This window comes from Rhipicephalus sanguineus, chromosome 11 (assembly GCF_013339695.2).
Source record: "Rhipicephalus sanguineus isolate Rsan-2018 chromosome 11, BIME_Rsan_1.4, whole genome shotgun sequence".
Classification (NCBI taxonomy): Eukaryota; Metazoa; Arthropoda; class Arachnida; order Ixodida; family Ixodidae; genus Rhipicephalus; species Rhipicephalus sanguineus.
In genome coordinates, this window is record NC_051186.1 from 55,644,780 (window position 1) to 55,665,779 (window position 21,000).

Genomic DNA, 21,000 nt, shown 5'->3' on the forward strand with positions numbered 1-21,000 from the left:
TTGTGCTTTCCACAGGAGACTCGCCGGCGGCCTGCTGCAGCCGACGTGGACGACGGGAGAGAACCCGTGGGCAGAGGCAATTGTAGCTGACGTCCAGCGGCAGCTTGCTTGTAGAGGCACTCGGCCAAAACTATGGCCGCTGGGTGCTGGGGGACCACGGTTTTGCTGATGACCAACAGGACGACGGGCTTAATTCTCTTGTTCTTCTTCTGCTCGGTGACACTGGCTCGACAATAATAATGATGATGATGATGCCCCTGGAATGATTGGCACCTAACCACTCAGGGGGATCAGCCAAGAGTCTGGCGGATCATATAGTGTCTCGTGTTCGCTCTAAGAACGTCTTATTATGGGCGAAGCACCTTAGGGCCGAGCCTTGTGCCCCCCGTGTCTAGCGTAGGTCCTGTTTGCACGGAGTCCGCTATGGGCGCTGCGGTAGCAGCGCTCCCTCCTGGCTCGTGCTCTGGTTTGAATGGAGACCGCTAGGGGCGCTGCGGTAGCAGCACTCGCACCCGGCGCTTGCTCTGGTTTGAATGGAGACCGCTAGGGGCACGTTATGCTCTCAGATGCATTTCATATGACCATAAACATCCAACAACAACCAGGGGGGCGTGTATAGACCTCCTCTTGGCTAACTTCAGATTACACCCCATTCAAGAACCCCTGGCTCTTCATTTCACCGATCACAAGGCGGTCCTAATGAAGGGGAAACGAAGTCCGCACCTGAACACCATATACGCCTTATGACATCAATAAAACGGCATTGTATATACTGTACACACGTGTTTGTCACGCATTTGCATGCTCGAGTGGACAATGTACGGGGGATTCACGGTTACCCGAATGATCACCGGTGCTTCGCCCACTCAACATCATTCACTTCGTGAATATGCGTGAATTTCTTTCTTGTTTTTCTGAAGTGAAACCATGGACGTAGAGAAGTGCATCGAATTTTTATTAACAGCGAAGCCGCTTAAGCCGGCCGTAAAAACTTTGGTGGGTACAAATGTGTACAAAAAGCTACCACCATAATGAACGGGTATGTGCCACGGAAGTTCAGCGAATCCACTACTCACCACTGGTCCACTAAAATTGAAGGAAGCAGTAGACAGTAGACAGGCGGCAAACACCAATTAAGATTTCTAGACAGACGTAACCAGTAATCGAGAAAAGCTTTAGTAAAACGTCGAGATTCACCCAGTGATAAACACTGCGGCCGCACGTTTCAGCTTCGCAGAAGCATTTGTACGGAGTGCTTCAGCGGTACGTACAACGAGAGAATAATAGGGAACGGGAAAAGCAACGACGGCTGCGAGAAGACCCCGAAGCGATGGAAGGTCTACGCGAACGACGACGTGCCCGCGTAGATCTATGGGAAGCGCGAACACCCAGCTTAAGTGCGAGTTCCTGTCTCTGGAGTTTGTACAGGGTCGACCACATCTAAGCTGAACACCTCATTAGTATTCAAGACCTCATTGAAGCTGTTCTTTAATACATAATTCGGAAAATCATTACTGTGTTTGTCGACACCATGATTACACGTTCTATAACGGGCATTGCACTCGTGAAGTATAAGATGCGTTCTAGTTTTACCGGTTTGAATACTAATGAGGTGTTCAGCTTAGATGTGGTCGACCCTGTACATCTGTGTCGTGTCTGTGACTGTCTGTGGTTTAACTCGAACCCCTCAGCACTGAGAAGCAATCTAGAAACAAACTAGCATCCCCTAGCTAAAGCCTAGAAGCAACCCTCATCCCCTAGCTAAGGCCTAGAAACAACCTAGAAGCAACCAGATTAGACTTCAGAATCGTCCAGCTTCGATGTTTCAAGCCTTGCGTGACTCAGTGGAAGCCTCGCCACTTTTAACAGCTGAGCTGTTTAATCCTGGGCTGATTCTGGCGTGGGATGCAAAAACTCGGGTGGGTATGCGCCACTGAAAGCGGGCATGCGCCAAGCAGCTGCTAGCATAGCATGATGATGATGATGACGAAATGAACTTTATTTGGTCCTGGAGAACCCTGATCAGACAACCCCCGAAAGGGGGTCCGCCGCAGTTGCTGGCCGCGCCCACGCCGGTACTGGAAGACCGTGGCCCTCCGCCCGTTCGCAGGCCTCCTGGACTGCCGACAGCTAGACTGAGAGCTCACGGCTTTTAAGAGCCCTCTCCCAGTCCACTTCTGTGCTGAACTTTGCGCTAAGTAACGCCAGGCACTGCCAGAGCATGTGAGCGAGTGTGCAATTATCCGCCCCACAGCTAGGGCATCCTGTATTTATGCCTTCACCAAAGTGACTAAACGTGCTGCGAGACGGGAAGGAACTTGCCTGCAGCATCCGGAGAGCCGACGACTGCGGCCTAGTGAGCTTGGAATGCGGGAGGGGGTACCTCCGCCTTGACAGTTGATAGTGCCACGTAACTTATAGCCATCCGTAGTATATAATAGCAGGGGGGGGGGTGGAGGAAAATAAGGGTGAGGAGAAGTGACGTGAAGGGGAGGAGGAAGGAAAGGAGAACGAGAGGGTAAAGCATTCAATAACCTTGCATAGTATAGTTTAGCAAGCGGATGAGTAAGGGAGGTGAGAGTGAGGGGGATTGACGTTAGGGTGACGAGGAGGAAAAGGGGCAGGTGATAGAGTATACCATAGCACAACCATGTACAATATAACATAGCAAGGGGTGTAAAAGAGAAGTCAGGGTGAGGAGGAGGGATGTGAGGGTTAAGGGCAGGGAAAGGGGACTGAGGGCAACATGCAAAGAAAGATGAAAGATATAAGAAAGAAGAAGATGATGATGAAAAAATTCACCGACGATAACGATACTGTCTAATGCGAATTCTAAGCGCAGCTTCGTGTTGGGGCAACACCAAATGTGTTTTGAAGTTTTGGCTATCCGCTGCTGTAGCAATGTAAAATTAGTTACATATCGCCACAGAAACGGCCAGCGCTCGAGTGCTACGCACACCACTCTGTGCATTGCAGGCATCGCGAACCAAGCGAAATGCCGACAGCTCCGTTACGACAGGCGAAGCCAGCTACAGTGCGCGTGCTAGCCCTGCATGCGCACAAGCTCCGACCGAGAAGCCAGCGCGCATGACGGAGGAAGGAAGTGAGGTGAAAGCCTGACCACACACACTAGACCACCGCGGCGGGTTACCGTATGCTCCGCTGATCACCCACCTAACCGAGTGAAATGGCTCCCACTTTTGCACAGCGCATGTGGCGACGGCTGAATTCCGCAGAGCGTTCGCCCTGTGCAAACTCCATCGAGACGGGTAGCCAAATAGCGCACGTAACCGACTAAGTCGTACATTCCCTCAAAACTTGTAATTTTGCGCTGTCACGCCATTTGCATAGTGCAGTGGAGGCTTTTGAACTACAGAACTATTGTTTCTGGTGGAGTGCATTTCAGAGGCTGCTTTTAGGATTGCACTGGTCACATATCGAAGAAGCGTTTCTACGAACTCATATGTTTCCTAGGGCAGTTCGTACGGCTACATTGAAGTATATGTGGCGTTCTATGAGCCAAAACTTGGTTCCGACAGCAATGTGCCATCGAAGTGTATGCTTGGCAACTGTCCCTCAGCAGAGTGGTTACAGCTGACCGTAAAACTTTGGCGTGTACAAAAAAAAAAAAAAAAACCCTCGGAACCAAGGAGGTTAAACAAACCTCCTTGCTCGGAACACCTCGCGTTGCCTAGCAACCGCTAATGCCACAGATGCGCCGCACCTGCTCCGCGAGACCGGCATGCGATCTTTTCGTCCTCCTTTTCTTCGTCGCCGTCTTCATCTTCTGCTTTGCTGTCAAAACACGTGCGGCTATTGCTCCAGCGCGGGATGCAATAACTGATGGATGATACAACGAGTACAGAGAGGGAGAAACAAAGATAGAGAAAGAAAACAATTCCAGGGGAGTGGGGGAATTTTTCGCGAGGCGATATTCGGCGCCCGCCTACGTTGCAGCGCGTCAGCGCGTGGCGTTTAGACGCGGCGCTACACGAAGCTGCGCGCCCTCTCTCTCCATAGGGAGAGGTGCGGCGCCGAGGCTAAAAGCCACGCGCTGACGCGCTGCAAAGCGTGCGTGTGGTCAGGCCTTTAGGGGTCAGTGGCTCGCGATATCGACAGACTCCGCGCTCGCTCTCTTTAGCCTTCGTTCGCTCTATCGCTTACGCCGACGCCAGCCAACAATGGCGACGCCGCTCATCGCAGGGACGGGCGCCTAAGAGCTGCGCTTTAAAAAACGAACTCAATCTGCATTCGCCAGGTGGTGGCGCTTGCTTGCCAGCTCCGCTTTTTAGATGCGAAGTATGTTAAGGCCCGAACACACGTACGCGTTGCAGCGCGTCAACGCGTGACTTCTTGACGCGGCGCCGCGTCCTCTCCCTATGGAGAGGGAGGGCGCGCAGCTTCGCGTAGCCACGTGCCCTCTCTCCCTATAGGGAGAGGGCGTGGCGTCGCGTAAAAAAGTCACGCGTTGACGCGCTGCAACGCGTACGTGTGTTCGGGCCTTTATAGCGGAGCTCAATCCGGTGGTGGTGGTGGTGTGCGGCGTGACCACCCTTACTGCGCATGCGCAAACCCTCTCCACACACCTCCTCCCCACTCCCCCTCTCCACTTCCCCTTTCCCCTCCACCTCCCCCTCTCCTCTCCTCTGAAACACGGGCTCGACATGCCAAAACGCTGCTTCGCATCGCCTCATGGTCCCCTTTAGCGGGAAATGGTGTGCCCCTCTCCTGCGCAACGCCGCGATGAGCGCCAGCGCATGCGCGTACCCTCCCATCTCTCTCCTCTCCTATGATCTCCCCTTGCGCGCCTGACGACCGCGCTCCCCGCTCGCCCTGTGAGGACTAGAGGGAAGACACGACGCGCACAGCGTTCCTCTTCGCATTCCACGACGCGGGGTCGGTAGCATGCACAACGAACGCCAACGGAACGCGATCGTGCAAGTGCTCCGGGTTCGCACCGCCTCATGGTTCCATTTAGCGTGAGATGGTGTAATTTTTAGGAGCTGGCTCGCCATAAGCGTAACCTTAGTTCCATAGGCGACCGCTACAGGCGCAGCTCGCGCGAAAGAGAAGTCTTCTTCCTCTTCTTCTTCGAGCGCCGTGATGATGACATTAACGCATGCAAAACCACATATAGCATAGCCAACTGTATCATGCGCATGCTCGCGCGAAAGAAAAGTCTTCTTCCTCTTGTTCTTTGAGCGCCTTGACGATGACATCAACGCAGACAAAACCACATTTCCTCGATTTCCTCGACCACACGTTCGGCCACAGCTGCAAGGTCTGCGACCGCTTGTGGTTTGACAACAACCTGACCACAATCGCTACTATAAAAACGCGTGACGTCTTTATGTGACAGTAGAGGCATTGTATGGAGCATTCGCGGTTTACCCGATTATCTCCAGGCCAGCTCCTCAATCATCATTCACTTCGTGGATATGGCGTGATTTTTTTTACTCAGATTGCACAGGCGTGGAACTGGCCTTAATCTTTTTTCGCGTGCTTTTTCAGCTGACAAATGTTTAGTTGTGCTGCCCAGCGCAGCCGTGATTACGCAGGCGTGTGCGGGTGCAATTCGCTACGCCCGCCCTGGAACGCGTAATAGCACGGCCGTGAAGGAGCATATCGTCGTGCGGGATCCCAACGGTGAAACCTCATGTCTGGGATTTAACGTCCCAAAACCACGATATGATTATGAGGGACGCCGTAGTGGAGGGCTCCGGAAATTTCAGCCACCTGGGGTTCTTTATCGTGCACCTAAATCTAAGCACACGAGCCTTAAACATTTCCGCCTCCATCGAAAATTGCAATTATTCCAATAGAAAAAAAAGATGCGAAGTTTTTGTGTGATTTCTCCTTTAAATTTGAAGCATTCCTCAGCAAACTTCAACCACTTTCAATCTATCTATCTATCTATCTATCTATCTATCTATCTATCTATCTATCTATCTATCTATCTATCTATCTATCTATCTATCTATCTATCTATCTATCTATCTATCTATCTATCTATCTATCTATCTATCTATCTATCTATCTATCTATCTATCTATCTATCTATCTATCTATCGTCAGATACAACTTCGGAAGTCCAGAGAAGCCCCGCCCAGATGACTGAAGCACGGCAGCCGGTTGCCTCCACGACTAAAGAAATAGTCCCGCTCCTGCAGCGGGACTATCTCTTTAGGCGAAGTCACCGACCGCTCGGCTCATGACGTCAGCGTAGAGAGCACGCCAATTCCTGCAGGCTTGTGTGCATCTACCTTTCAGGAGGAAATGCCGCGGACTTCTAAAGTTGTATCCGACTATAGCCGCCTACATCTGAACGCTCTCGTGGTCGCCTCCTTAACTTGGTATTGACCAAAATTGGCATAGGAGGGTATGAATGTATGACGAACACGACTATCTATCTGGTCATGACATGAATAACGCGAAAATCCTGGCGTGTACGTCATGAAACTCTTCCCTCCAGTCCAGCCATGTGGGGGGATGCGATGCGCGGGGGTTGTTATCGATTTGGAGTTTATACGTAACATGATGGTGACGGCGACGCCGAGGGCAAAAACCCGTCGAAAGCGTTCATATAATTGCTATCGCAATAAAATTTCCCTCACTGGATTTCAACCACTGAAAACTCATACTTGAAGGTGCATTATCAAAAGGCGCCAAGTACACCGCCGATTATGCAAGATATTGGCGTTAAAGAGCACTGACACCGTGATCATAAAATGCTGTTATGCGCTAACACACTCGTGAGTTGAGTCACTCAGGCTCGCTCAGACTCAGATCGAGCCTTGAGTGGGAGTCGGAATGAGTACGGGTGAGTAATATTTTAGTGAGTTTGAGTACGAGAGAGTCTGGTTGAGGAAGACTGAGTCCGAGTGAGCCTTAAGCGCCAAATATATCTCTTAAGAGAGTCTGACGGAGCTGCAGTTTTTTTTTTTTAACACGAAAGTGTTTTATGCCGGGGTCCACCAACTAGTTCCGTCACGGTTATGACGTTGATAAAATGGACGCCAACGGGTGAGAAAGAAAAAAACTAAGAAAAAGATTCGCCGCTGGGAATCGAACCCACGACTTTGCGGCCACGACGATAAGCGCCCGATGCTCAATCGACTAAGCCAACTTGGCAGATGAAGATACTCCACAAACGCGCCTTTATATCTTTCACTTATCCTCTTTCGCACGGTACTCTCTGTTGTCGGTGTAGGTAGGCGGAGCTTTAGTCCCTTGATATATAGAAAGTAGCGACACTCTCCTCCATATCCTCTCCGAAGTGTCCAACCCTCCTCTCCCAAGTGTCCAAACGTTATCTATATCCTCTCCCAAACGGCCACCGTGAGGTCGCCGGCCCTATAACCCAGCTCGCGCCACTTTCCTATCAAGAATGCTATGTCACGCTGATAACGCGCGCGTTTCCCGGGTGACGGCCCGTGAATCGGGGAGGTGGAAGGCGGGAGAGGAGGGCGCTCGGCGTGGCGGCTCGGTTAAAAGAAAGACGGTACTTTCCCAAAAATATCCAGGGACTTTAGGCGGAGCGGGGCGGTGCCGCCGTCTGTGAGAGGTAAAACGAAGTAATGCGTCACGATCGACATTTGCTAGCGCTTACTTCGAGATTGCGGGCGATAACGGAGGTCACTGACCACGCTGGCGTCGCCGAGGGAACCTAGGCGCAGTTGCGTTCTTTGTAGGGGTGTGCGAATATTCGAAAGTTTCGAATATTCGTCGAATATTACATTCGAAATATTCGTATTCGATTCGAAAATCGTGTATTCGAAAAGTTTCGAATAATCGATAACTTCGAATATTCGAAAAATTCGAATATGCGATTCGATTATCGTGCATAAAATAACTCGTCTTCCACATTTCTGCTGCGTTCGTATAGCTAAAAACGTTGCCGAGAGGAGCGATACACATCGTAAGTACACGGAGGCACGATATCTGCCTGCGACGAGCGCCCCAACACGTATGATTTATTGCTGGTGCATCTCCAACGTGCAGCGCTGTTGGCGATCATGTAACCGTACATTTTCAATATTGTGCGGCCGCAACGTGCCGCACTACCACTCGTTCACTATGCGTCCCCACTTCTGAAGAAAGACAGTGACCCATGTGACTGGTGGCGGACTGTAGGCACTTTCAGATACCCCAGTCCGGCAAAGCTTTGCCCCATGTACCTCCCTATACCAGCCACTTCTGTTCCAAGCGAGCGTACCTTTTCAGTGGCAGGGGGGGGGGGGGTTGTCTCTGTTAGAAGGGAGCGCCTGCTGCCTGATCATGTGGAGCAACTCATATTTCTTCATGATAGCATCTAGTCATTACTTTCATTGTGCCGTGATATTTGCTTGCGTTGTGATGTGCATTGTACGAGCCTGGACATTGTGTTCTGGAGATAGCAGTGTATGTTTTGTTGCCAGTCAGGCTGTTAATGTTTTTTTTTTTCAAATAGCTACATGTAAAATAAAATATTGTTACTGTGGGGGCATTTTTCCTTTGATATTCGATATTCGATTCGATATTCGAAGGTGGATATTCGTATTCGATTCGTATTCGAAAAATTTGATATTCGCACACCCCTAGTTCTTTGCCTTTCGCTTCGTGTTAGCGTGCGCCGCCTCATCGGAGTAGTGCAAGTTCCACATGCACCAACAGGATTTCTCCGCCGCCGACTGCTTCGATTGCGAGAGCACCGACTAACAAAACTGCTGCAATTCGCGTTGCAAAAAGGACGCGATTTCGACGAACGAATGTCGTGCCTTGGTGGAGCGAGACAGAGGCCAGGGGCACGCACGCGTTTGCGGCTCAAGCTACTGTTGCTGAAGCCTCCCGCGTTGCTGAAGTGCAGTGTGGTAGTGTATGCATGAACGCAAGGCGTCAGTAACCCATTACTAGTAAGCGCACACCGTTCCGCTTCTCTCCTTAATTGACGACGTTATGAAGAAGTGGCTGAAGTGCATATCGGGTACCAGTGTTGATTATGAGCTTGTTGATGTCATCTTTACGCGCGATTCACGACTCGCTGATTCCAAATATATGTTCACAACTTCAGCTACCACAACGGTTTAATCATGATCATGGGCGTTAGTCGTCGCGATGGAGACATGCCACTAGGCGTCAACATGGGTGCATCGACGCCAAACGGTGTTATAGCTGCCAAACACCAGTAGACATTGTAGAAGCTATCATATATCACTACACGATAAGCACAACTTCTGTGAAGACACGTTTCACTTTCGTGTTATACCGATTCCTATGACGGAGGGATCAGCCATGTCTTTTTTGCGTCCTCCCTGCGTGGAGGGAGCCTAGTCATCTCTGCAGGCATTTTCATAATGTTGTTCTCTCTCTCTCTCTCTTGCGGACCTATGGTGTACAGTACTCACGGATTCAAACGCGAAAATTAGGGCTTCGGAACGCACATGCCTTCGTTTCCAGCGCCAGCACCTACAGTTCGTGTCATGTCGGCGTAATTTTGGCTCCAACATTTACATCAGAGCCCGCATCACCTTTAGCGGCCAGATTTGCAGCGACATGACGCGGTTATCGCGAGCAATCGTTCATAGCACTCGTTATGCTAAAACAATACACAATGCCGCGTTTCAATACGTGAGTACTGTACATCCCCGCCTGATGTGTACACTGGCTGTGCTTCCCCGACTAAACTGAACAAAGACCGCAGGAGACGTAATCAAAACTGGGTCAATCGAGGAGACACTGTAATAGTAAATTTGGCCGATTGTCGAAGACGGAGCAAAAGGTTTGGAATGCGCGTGCCTTTTTTTTTTTTTAGTTTCATAATGATTAATCTGTAGATATGGGCAGGCCACGGCGGCGACAGCGCCGGCACCGCTTGTACTTATAACTTGTTTGCGGCTTTGCCTGATGACCCCATGCCGGCGGCCGATATCACGCTTGTATCGGGCGTCAGCCAAGCCGGACGTCATACGTCATGCGATTTCTATGAACGATATGAGTTTGTCATAAATGTGTGTACTTCTTTTCTCTGACCGGCCACGATGGTCTAGTGATTATGATGCTCGACTCCTGACCCAAAGGTCGCGGGATCGAAGTTACCCTCTTCTCTCTTGTTCCCCTCCCCTCCCTCCCAAAGGTGACAGTAAAGACGACGAGGACGCCTTCACCTGCCCTATCGAGTTTTTACGGGTCCCGGGCCCGACCCAATCGGGAAATCCGGTGAACAACGCCGCCCACTACCATGCTCGAGGATCCGTCCACCGTGCGGTGGGTAGGGCCTCCGATCCGGAGAACCCGAATCGGGAACCACTGAGCTCGTATAACGACACCACCTAGTACTGAATCTCGAGACAAACAAGACCACCACCCCACCCCAAGCTGACCAAGCAGCAGGAGTTGACCTGGTGCCGACTCTAGACACATTCCTTCCCCTCCCCGTATGTTTACTCACGTATCTACCCTGACCTCATTAGTCCCCATTGCTAATTCCCCTTTCCCCAGCACAGGGTAGCCAGCCGGTCTGAGAACTGGATAACCTCGCTGTCTTTACGCTTTTCCTTTTCCCCTCCTCCTTTACGTGGGGAAATAGCCACCCTCTCTCATATTCTCTGGAAGTGCAGGGAAGACCCTCCCCCACCTAATCTCCTGGTCACTCCTTCACCTGTGTCGTGGGAAAAAATACTGTCGTTGAACGGTCTAACAAACCGGGGGTCCAGCTACGGGCCACAAACAGAGCCGGAGACGAGGCTGACAGGCATGGTCTGGCAGACTACCTCCCCTTATGCATTACTCTAGGGTAAATAAACGTGTTTTTTTCTTCTTCTTCCTCTATTTTAGGTCCCAAATATTGCATCGTCAAGCTTACAAAGACCGCACTTGTTTAATCATTGTGGTGCTCGAGAATGATCGGAGTGGCCCTTATACTGCGGCTGCCTCGTACTCTACGTGGAACTAGTAATAATAGTAATAATAATATCCGGGGTTTTACGTTCTAAAACCATGATTTGATTACGAGGCACGCCGTAGTGGAGGAATAAGAAAATTTGGACCACTATTCTTTAACGTGCACAAACATCGCACAGTACAAGAGCCTCTAGTATTTCGCCTATCATCGAAACGTGACCGCCGCGGCCGGAACCGAACCCGCGACTTTCGGGTCAGCAGTCGAGCGCCGTTAACACCGAAGCGGACGAGGATGTGCATCACCCGCCGTGGTACCTCAACAGGCTGAGGCACTGCGCTGCTAAGCGCGAGGTCACGGCTTCGATTACCGGCCACAGTGGCCGCATTTCGAAGGGGGCGAAATGCAAGGACACCCGAGTGCTTAGGCGCACGTTAACGAACAGCAGGTGGAAAAAATTAAACCGAGGTCCCCCACAACGGCGTGCATGCCTCATGAATATATCGTGCGCTTCGCGCATAAAACTCCAGTTAGTTATTAGGGTGTTCTATAGCAGTGCCGGTAATACCGTACCGTTTACGTGACGGTATTACCGTTCCCTGTAAGCTGCGTGAGTTGCCCGATGCGTTAGGTAACACGATGATATTATTATAGCGGCTAATAAAGCGCTTGCCTATTAAAACAGGTACCCGCCGCGGTGGTGTAGCATTTATGGTGCTCGATTGCTGACCCGGAGGTCGCGGGATTGAATCCCGGCCGCTTTTTCGATGGAGTTGAAAATGCTAGAAGCCCGTGTACTTATATTTAGATGCACGTTAGAGAACCCCAGGTGGTGGAAATTTCCGGCCTGCCTCATAATCATATCGTGGTTTTGGGACGTTAAACTCCAACAATTATATTATATATTTGCATGTGTGTACGCGACTTGTTTTTGCTAGTTGCGTCGACCAGTGGCCAGGAAAGAGCAAAACACATTCAGGTTTGGATGAATTAAACCTCCTACGTAATCAATGCTTCTTCATTCAACTTCATTTTGCAGTGTACTGTTGAATCTTATCACATTGCTGCAGACATTGCCATGTTGGATAAATAAATTGCTACGATAAAGATAAAGAAACAGCCAGGTGCCAACCACGACGGCACGGCATTTCCGTACTTACAGTACAGTTAAGTGGCACCGCTAAAAGGCCCTAATTACCCTCATGGAGAACGCGAGCGGAAGCGCGCTTGTCGTAATAATCTTTTTAACTCTTTCGGATTTTGCGACGACACTGCAGCTGATAACCGCTGCAGAGCACTGTTTCAAGAGGGCGCCGATTACAAAAAGCCGCGTTGTGGACAATCTCGACCCTTTCTCCTCTCCCGCGGCGCGCGCCGTGATTACACACCCCGAGAGAGCGGTTCGTCTCCGTTGAAGAGGCGCTCGTGTAGGCGTACTCAGGCTCCACGTGTTCACGCACAAGCCGGCGGCTCGTCACACGTGCGCGTTCTCCGAAAGACAGCACAAAGGACCCGCGTGCGGTGAAGAGCTAACAGCATTACTTAACGTTGCGCTGCGAAAACAGGCTGGCGTAGAGGTGAGTTTGTACACAGACTGTGTCTTCTCGTTTTTTTTCAATGCGTTCCCATTCGCTGAGGCAAATTCGTTGAAGCAATAATGTACGAGTTTTGTCTTAACCTCGTTTCGCTATAGCTCAGCTCAATTGTGAGCTTCAAGGAAAGAGACAATAAATGGCAAAGAAGGTATTGACAGGAGACAGGATGAGCCAGTGTTTGACCGCTGTGTCATTTTGGGCCGCAGTCGTAATTAGTTGACACGTGAAATTATCGAAGATAATTCCATTCCGGAATGTGTCAAGTTGTGTGTAATTAAGCCATATGCAGCTTTATCTGGAAAGGAACTTAATTTTCTTGGGCGGAGAACAGGTGTTCAGCGAAGTGCTGGATATGTACAAGGAAATTGAAAGACTTGATATTCGTTTCAAGTGTGTTTTTTGGTCGCGTGTGCTGCGCCACTGCCTAATTGTGTTTTCTTGGTCATGTGTGCGGCCTCACGTGCGCTGTAGCGAGCCATATAATGTGCTATAGGGTTATGGAATAAAGACAAGTTGGAAGTTTAGCGCTCATTCTATTCCCTGTCATTACCTTCTTTTGTTATTGTCTTATTTCCTTCAAGCTAAACTGAGCTGCGCTCTAACAAAACGAGGTTATGATGCACCAACTCTGCAGTGCTTGAGTCTTGTCGGAAATCGGCTGTTGCTTTGTGACTGACGTTCCACGTGTCTACATATTTAATACAAATACTATTGGCTACCGTGTTCACTCGCATATAACAAGCAATGTTTGCTAATCTCGACCAATTTCTGGGTATTGTTGACTGATGTCGGCTGTCGAGGTGACTAGAGGTAAGTAAATGTATTCATATTTAAGCGAAGATTATTGTAACGAGCTTCACCCGCATTTAACGCGAAATCAGCCATGATTTGCATATTTTTGCGGCTTCCATTTCTCGTATTTGTATTCCCCCTTCCCCGATCCCCCAGTGTAGGGTAGCCGACCGGAAGTGTTTCTGGTTAACTCCCTGCCTTCTCGTTTTTCTGTTTTCCTTCCTTCCACTTCTCAACGTTGGATTATGTCGGCTAATGTTGAGTAACGTTGGCTGTCAACTAGACGTAATTTAATGTAACTAGCTCCAGTTAAAGGTAATTATAACTCCTTTGTGTTGCAAAGAAAAATTATTTATTTATTTATTTATTTATTTATTTATTTATTTATTTATTTATTTATTTATTTATTTATTTATTTATTTATTTATTTATTTATTTATGCGTCCTCCACTCTGCCCTTCGACAACTCTCCTCGATTTTTCTATAACGCTGACGCTTGTGATAATTAAATTCCGCTACGTCATACAAGAAATGCACTTACAGAAAACGACCACGATCAGTCAGGCTCAACCAGAAGCTCTCAGTACAGGACGCATTTCACGACCAATCTCATTACCGAAGGACGCACATTTAAGCGCGCTGCAGATCAGTCATGTTGTCAAAAACAGCCAGAAATGTGATGCATCGGCGCTCGCTCTGCGTTTCTCCCTCTTCGTTTCGTCCACGTTTAAAATACCGCGCTGTTCTTGACAACAATCTCATTAGCATTGGATTAATGAAAGCCAGCAGATAATGAAGCCAAGGAATGTGTACGGTACGTTAATTGTGCTGCTTTAAGTGCATTGTAGTAATTAGGATATAGATATCAAGAAAGTAAAGTGGACGAAAACACAACTTGCCGCCGGCAGCGACCGAACCTGTAACCTTCGGATAACGCGCCCGATGCTCTACCAATTGGGCTACGGTGGCGGTCGTCCATACACTTTGTCGGGTATCTGTCCTTGCCGGCGGCAAATTGTGTTTTCGTCCCCTTTACTTCCTTCGCATCTATATCACAATCACCATTCATTCATTCATTCATTCATTCATTCATTCCCATTGGGACGTTCGTTAAGGCACATTCTACGAACGTAGCTTGCACGAGCGGCAGTGAAGGCGACCGAAGGGTATACGTGGGCGGACATGCGAGTATAGATAATCGGCGCTCTCATGTAACATTGCGGGTGCCGAGGTGAGAAGAAACGCCGTCGAAAGTAACAGGAGAATAAGTATGCCATGGTTAGACGAGCCAACTCGCAAGCTGTGGGCGTAATCTCCTGACGCGTTGGGTGGAATTAACCACAGATCTCACGCGAAAAGACGTCAACCTTTAGTGGGCCTCATTAATTAACCTCTTAATGAAAAGTGTGACCCGTGCTGCGTGTGTGTGTGGGGGGAGGGGGTGCGTGCGTCTGTGTGTGCCTGTGTGCGTGCGTGCTGTTATGTGTTTATCAGTGTATGTATCATAATCATCACCCAGCACCTGGAGTAGCATGTCACGCGAATAAACAGGCTAGCGTCTCTAGCATTTGATTAAAGCATTTCTCTCTCTCTCTCTCTAAAGAGACACGTTATTTCTCTTTTAGGTCCCACGACTCTCCGACGAGAGAATAATGATCTCCAAAGGGAGTTCACGTGTCTCTTTAAAGAGAGTCATATATGTGGCAAGTCATAGGACTCACAAATAACAGTTTAAAGGACTTTTTTTTTCTTCTTTAAATTGTAGCATTAATTTGCTTTTCCTGTACGCTTCTTGGCCAACTCCCGATGTGTCAATGCCATCATACAAAAGCAAATATACGAGGTTTCAATTTGGCCTTAAAAACTTCAGGACTTGTGGAACTCAAGACTGTTGCACAAGAGAGACGCTGTGTGCCAAAGCTGCATAATGCAACGTAATGCCTTCATTCGCTTACACAGTAAAATAAAGTCGCGAGTTATTATTATTTTTGTTTTTATCTTGAGAAACATACTTTTTGCCACTCCGTCTAATATTCAAACTACACAACACAATCCTCAACTTCGTCACGCTTCGCAAGTTTGATACAGGACTCTGGTGGCATTACTTCGTTATAACCACTGCTTCAAATAATATCGCTTACAAAACACGGTATACGATTACAACAGTAATATATGTGATGTTTCGTGGCGCTCGTGCAATATACACTGAGGCGTGGCGCCAGGGCAGTCATTATTGGTTGATAATGGCGCGGTCACTTACAAGACGTATACGGGCACTTTGAACTCGCGAGATGGCGCTTCGGCGCTTTCATTTACCGCCTGGTTACAAATGGGACACTCGTAGCGTCTATCCATCCATCCATTCATTATCGCCCCAACGTTGCCTACGATACGGCCACAAATGAAGCGAAAAAAATGACATTGTCATTCCATATTCCATCGATACTATGCTTCATCTAACTGCGCTATTTTCAGCAACATACTAATTACGTGCTCATTTTTTCGGCTGATGAAGAAAGCAGGCAAAATATGAAAAATAACGCGTGACTACGCTCCCACCTGCAAAAGGTGGGTGGGAGCGTAGTCTTTGGCTTTCTTTATTAGCCAAAAAAAATGCGAGCACGCAGTGAGTACGTTGTTGAAAATAGCGCAGTTAGATGTCATTCGAACATGCCTGCATATGCCTCATTGGTATTTTAATACTTAGGGGAGTATCTGTCGAGTTAGAAACATAATTAACTAAACCTCATTAACGAAAAAATTAGTAGCGGCTACTACAGTATACTGGGAACAATATGCACTAGGTGTGCATCGCGTAACGACGTTCCTCTTTTTTTTAAATCGCGTTGTGTGATATTTTGGACACCCTGCATATCCATACGATGTAACAGCAAACGCCAATGTGCAAAAATGTATGCCTGAAATTTCTTAACTGTGACCAATGTTGTTTCATTTGAATGAAACGTCTGTTAATTAGTATATCAAAAGTTTTGTCTTTCTTGCTCGAAATACATTCGTTCAATTCCTAAACAACTTACCGGGGTTTGTTTAAGCTGCTTAACAGGACATCTCTTTATACGCTTCGCTGACAGCGGTTCTTGCTTGTCTTTTTGCAATTGATGGGAGTCGCTGCTCAGCTTGCCGACCAGCTAGCGGGTTGCCATATATTCACAAGAACTTCAATAAGAAGCCTTTGCACGATGGTGCAATTACCGGCGTGGAGTCTTACCTTGCCTGTAAACCACCGCTACGCAATACCGGATCACCGGACAGGTGTAAAGCAGCAGCGAAGCTGGTAGCGCCTTTTGTAGATTTTTTTTTTAAACAACGTATACGTAGGGAACACAAAACTACAATGGCTGTTCATATTCTATTTATCTGCTGGTGTAAAGCGTTCGTTATCGATATGCTCACTAACGCGCCATCTTTGAACAATTTTTCTTGAAGGAAAGCACATCTGCCACCCGAAAACGTCTCAGACATATTGTATTGTCACGTGGTATAGTGAAGATTAGGATGGCGGCATTCAAGTTTTAGAAACGAAACTTTTAAATGCGAAGCATTTCTTAGCGAACTTCTGCGACTTTGAGCGTATCTATCTATCTATCTATCTATCTATCTATCTATCTATCTATCTATCTATCTATCTATCTATCTATCTATCTATCTATCTAGCCGCCTACGACTTTGTGCTCTCCTGGTTGCTTGGTTCATCGAATGTGCACCAAAATTGGTATGGCGTAACATGACTGTATGACGAACATAAATGACAAGTCATAACATGAAAATCATGACACGCATGTCATGTACAGCATGATTTACATGCTACGCTCATAGAGCGCTGGCGGCCGTTTCGCTAGTTTGATATACACCAAAACTGGTATCTTACAACGAGACTGTACGTGTGGCGGACATAAATAACACGAGTTAACATGAAAATCATGACACGCATGTCATGTACAGCATGACTTACGTGCCACGCTCATGGTGCGCTGGCGGCCGCTTCGCTAGCTTTATATACACCAAAATTGGTATCTTGTGACGTGACCGTGTAACGAACATAAATAACACGATATAACATGAAAATCATGACACGCATGTCATGTACAGCATGACTTACGTGCCACGCTCATGGAGCGCTGGCGGCAGTTTCGCTAGCTTGATCTACCCCGAAATTGGTATTGCGCGACGTGACTGTGTAATGAACATAAATAACACGAGTTAACATGAAAATCATGACACGCATGTCATGTACAGCATGACTTCCGTGCCACGCTCATGGAGCGCTGGCGGCCGTTTCGCTAGCTTCATCTACCCCAGAAATTGGTATCTTGTGACGTGACTGTGTAACGAACATAAATAACACGAGTTAACATGCAAATCATGACACGCATGTCATGTACAGCATGACTTACGTGCCACGCTCATGGGGCGCTGGCGGCGGTTTCGCTAGCTTGATCTACCCCGAAATTGGTATTGCGTGACGTGACTGTGTAACGAACACAAATAACACGAGTTAACATTAAAATCATGACACGCATGTCATGTACAGCATGACTTACGTGCCACGCTCATGGAGCGCTGGCGGCAGTTTCGCTAGCTTGATCTTCCCCGAAATTGGTATCTTGTGACGTGACTGTGTAACGAACATAAATAACACGAGTTAACATGGAAATCATGACACGCATGTCATGTACAGCATGACTTCCGTGCCACGCTCATGGAGCGCTGGCGGCCATTTCGCTAGCTTGATATACACCAAAATCGGTATCTTGTGACGTGACCGTGTGAGGAACATAAATAACACGAGTTAACATGAAAGTCATGACACGTATATCATGTACAGCATGACGTGCGTGCCACGCTCATAGGGTGCTGGCGGCCGTTTCTCTAGCTTGATCGACCCCGAAGTTGGTATTGCGCGACGTTACTGTGTGACGAACATAAATAACACGAGTTAACATGAAAATCATGACACGCATGTCATGTACAGCATGACTTCCGTGCCACGCTCATGGAGCGCTGGCGGCCGTTTCGCTAGCTTCATCTACCCCAGAAATTGGTATCTTGTGACGTGACTGTGTAACGAACATAAATAACACGAGTTAACATGGAAATCATGACACGCATGTCATGTACAGCATGACTTACGTGCCACGCTCATGGGGCGCTGGCGGCGGTTTCGCTAGCTTGATCTACCCCGAAATTGGCATTGCGTGACGTCACTGTGTAACGAACACAAATAACACGAGTTAACATGAAAATCGTGACACGCATGTCATGTACAGCATGACTTACGTGCCACGCTCATGGGGCGCTGGCGGCGGTTTCGATAGATTTATATACACCAAAATTGGTATCTTGTGACGTGACTGTGTAGCGAACATAAATAACACGAGTTAACATGAAAATCATGACACGCATGTCACGTACAGCATGACTTACGTGCCACGCTCATAGGGCGCTGGCGGCCGTTTCGCTAGCTTGATCTACCCCGGAATTAGTTTTGCGCGATGTGACTGTGCGACGAACATAAAAACACGAGTTAACATGAAAATCATGGCACGCATGTCATGTACAGCATGACTTACGTGCCACGCTCATGGGGTGCTGGCGGCCGTTTCGCTAGCTTGATATACACCAAAATCGGTATCTTGTGACGTGACCGTGTGAGGAACATAAATAACACGAGTTAACATGAAAGTCATGACACGTATATCATGTACAGCATGACGTGCGTGCCACGCTCATGGGGCGCTGGCGGCCGTTTCTCTAGCTTGATCGACCCCGAAGTTGGTATTGCGCGACGTTACTGTGTGACGAACATAAATAATAGGAGTTAACATGAAAACGATGACACGCATTTTCCTCAATGACATACAATACGATGTATGCAGCTCTTTGCTGGCTGCTTCGCATTACATCGATTCCCACAATGCGTGGGATCTGCCGGCTTTTTTACTGAACTAACTTAAGGTAAGGCAATAGAAGATTCATTGCCTATGTAAAATTGCCTGAAACGTCTAGTTGGGACGGATGCTCATAAGAAAAACGGAGCGTTTGGTATAACTGTTTCTCGAATCCCCCATCTCACATCTTTAAGATGGTTCCTAATAATTTCCATTATTAAATGCGAAGCATTTCTTAGCGAACTTCTGGGAGTTTGAGCGTATCTATCTATCTATCTATCTAGCCGCCTACGACTTTGTGCTCTCCTGGCCGTTTCGTTAATTGGATGTATACCAAAATTGGTATGGAATAACATGACCGTATTACGAACATAATTGACATGTCATAACATGAAAATCATGACATGCATGTCATGAACAGCATGATTTACATTCCACGGCCTTGGGGCTCTTTCGGCCATTCAGTTAATTTCATATATACAAAACTGGTATGACGTGACAAGAGTTCATGGCGAACATAATGACAGGTCCTGACGTGCAAATCATGACACGCATGTCATGTGCGGCATGATTTACATGACATGGTCTCGGGCGCTCGCGGCCGTTTAAATGAATGGATATATACGAAAACTGGTATGACGAGACATTTCGACATGACGAACATAACTGCCACGTGGGAACGTGAAAATCATGACACGCGTGTCATGCACGATATAATTTAGATGCCACGCTGATGACGCACTCGCGGCCGTTTCGCTAGGTTGATATACACCAAAATTGGTATTGCGCGATGTGACTGTATGAAGAACATGAATAACAGGTGGTAACATGAAAACCATGACATGCATGTCATGATTTACTAGCCACGCTCATGGTGCATTCGCGGACGTTTCACTAGCTTGATATACGCCAAAATTGGTATTGCGCGACGCGCCTGTATGACGAACGTTAATGAAAGGTGGTATCACGAAAATCGTGACAGGCAAGTCATGTGCGACATGATTTACATGCCACGCTCATGATGCGCTCGCGGCCGTTTCGCTCGCTTGATATACACCAAAATTGGTATTGCGCAACGTGACTGTATGACAAACATATATGACAGGTGGTAACTTGAAAATTATGATATGCATATCATTTACGGCATGATTTGCATGCCACGCTCATTGTCCGATCGTGGCCGTTTCGCTAGCTTGATATACACCAAAATTGGCATTGCGTGACGCGAATGTATGACGAACATAAATGACAGGTGGTAACATGAAAACCATGACATGCATGTCATGTATGGCATGATTTACATGCCACGGTCATGGTGGACTCGCGGCCATTTCGCTCGTTTGATATACACCAAAATTGGTATTGTGCGATGTGACTGTATGACGAACATAAATGACAGGTCCTCACATGCGAATTATGTTAGGTATGTCAGGTACGGTATGATTTACATTACACTGTTATGGTGCGCTTCCGGCCGTTTAGACAAGTGGATATATACCAAAATTGGTATGGCATGACAGGAGTGCGTGATGAACATAAATGACCGGTCATGCAGTGTATATACCAGAATATACGTTCTATTGGCATGGTATATACCACATTGCGCATGCACGCGTGCATGGCAAACATGCGATATATGGTGAACTAGATGTCATGGCATGAACGATTTCATTTGGCTCAAAAATAAACAAAGCGAAGTATGCAGCTCTTTGCTGGCTGCTTCGCATTACATCGATTCCCACAGTGCGTGGGATCTGCCGGATTTTATAATGCAAACTCAACTTCGCTATTTTATTAAGCGCTAAGCAGAATGTTTGGTACGGTATAG

General features: G+C 47.8%; 1 protein-coding gene across 1 annotated transcript in view; it reads left to right on the forward strand.

Annotated features, from left to right (window-relative positions):
- The first annotated feature begins 12,360 nt into the window (after positions 1–12,360).
- The window catches only part of LOC119374274 (long-chain-fatty-acid--CoA ligase 4), a 33,785-nt gene continuing 25,145 nt past the window's right edge, over positions 12,361–21,000 (forward strand). Inside the window, exon 1 of the mRNA XM_037644351.2 lies at positions 12,361–12,453. The gene's annotated coding sequence lies outside the window, so the exon portion shown is untranslated. The remainder of the gene's footprint in view (positions 12,454–21,000) is intronic.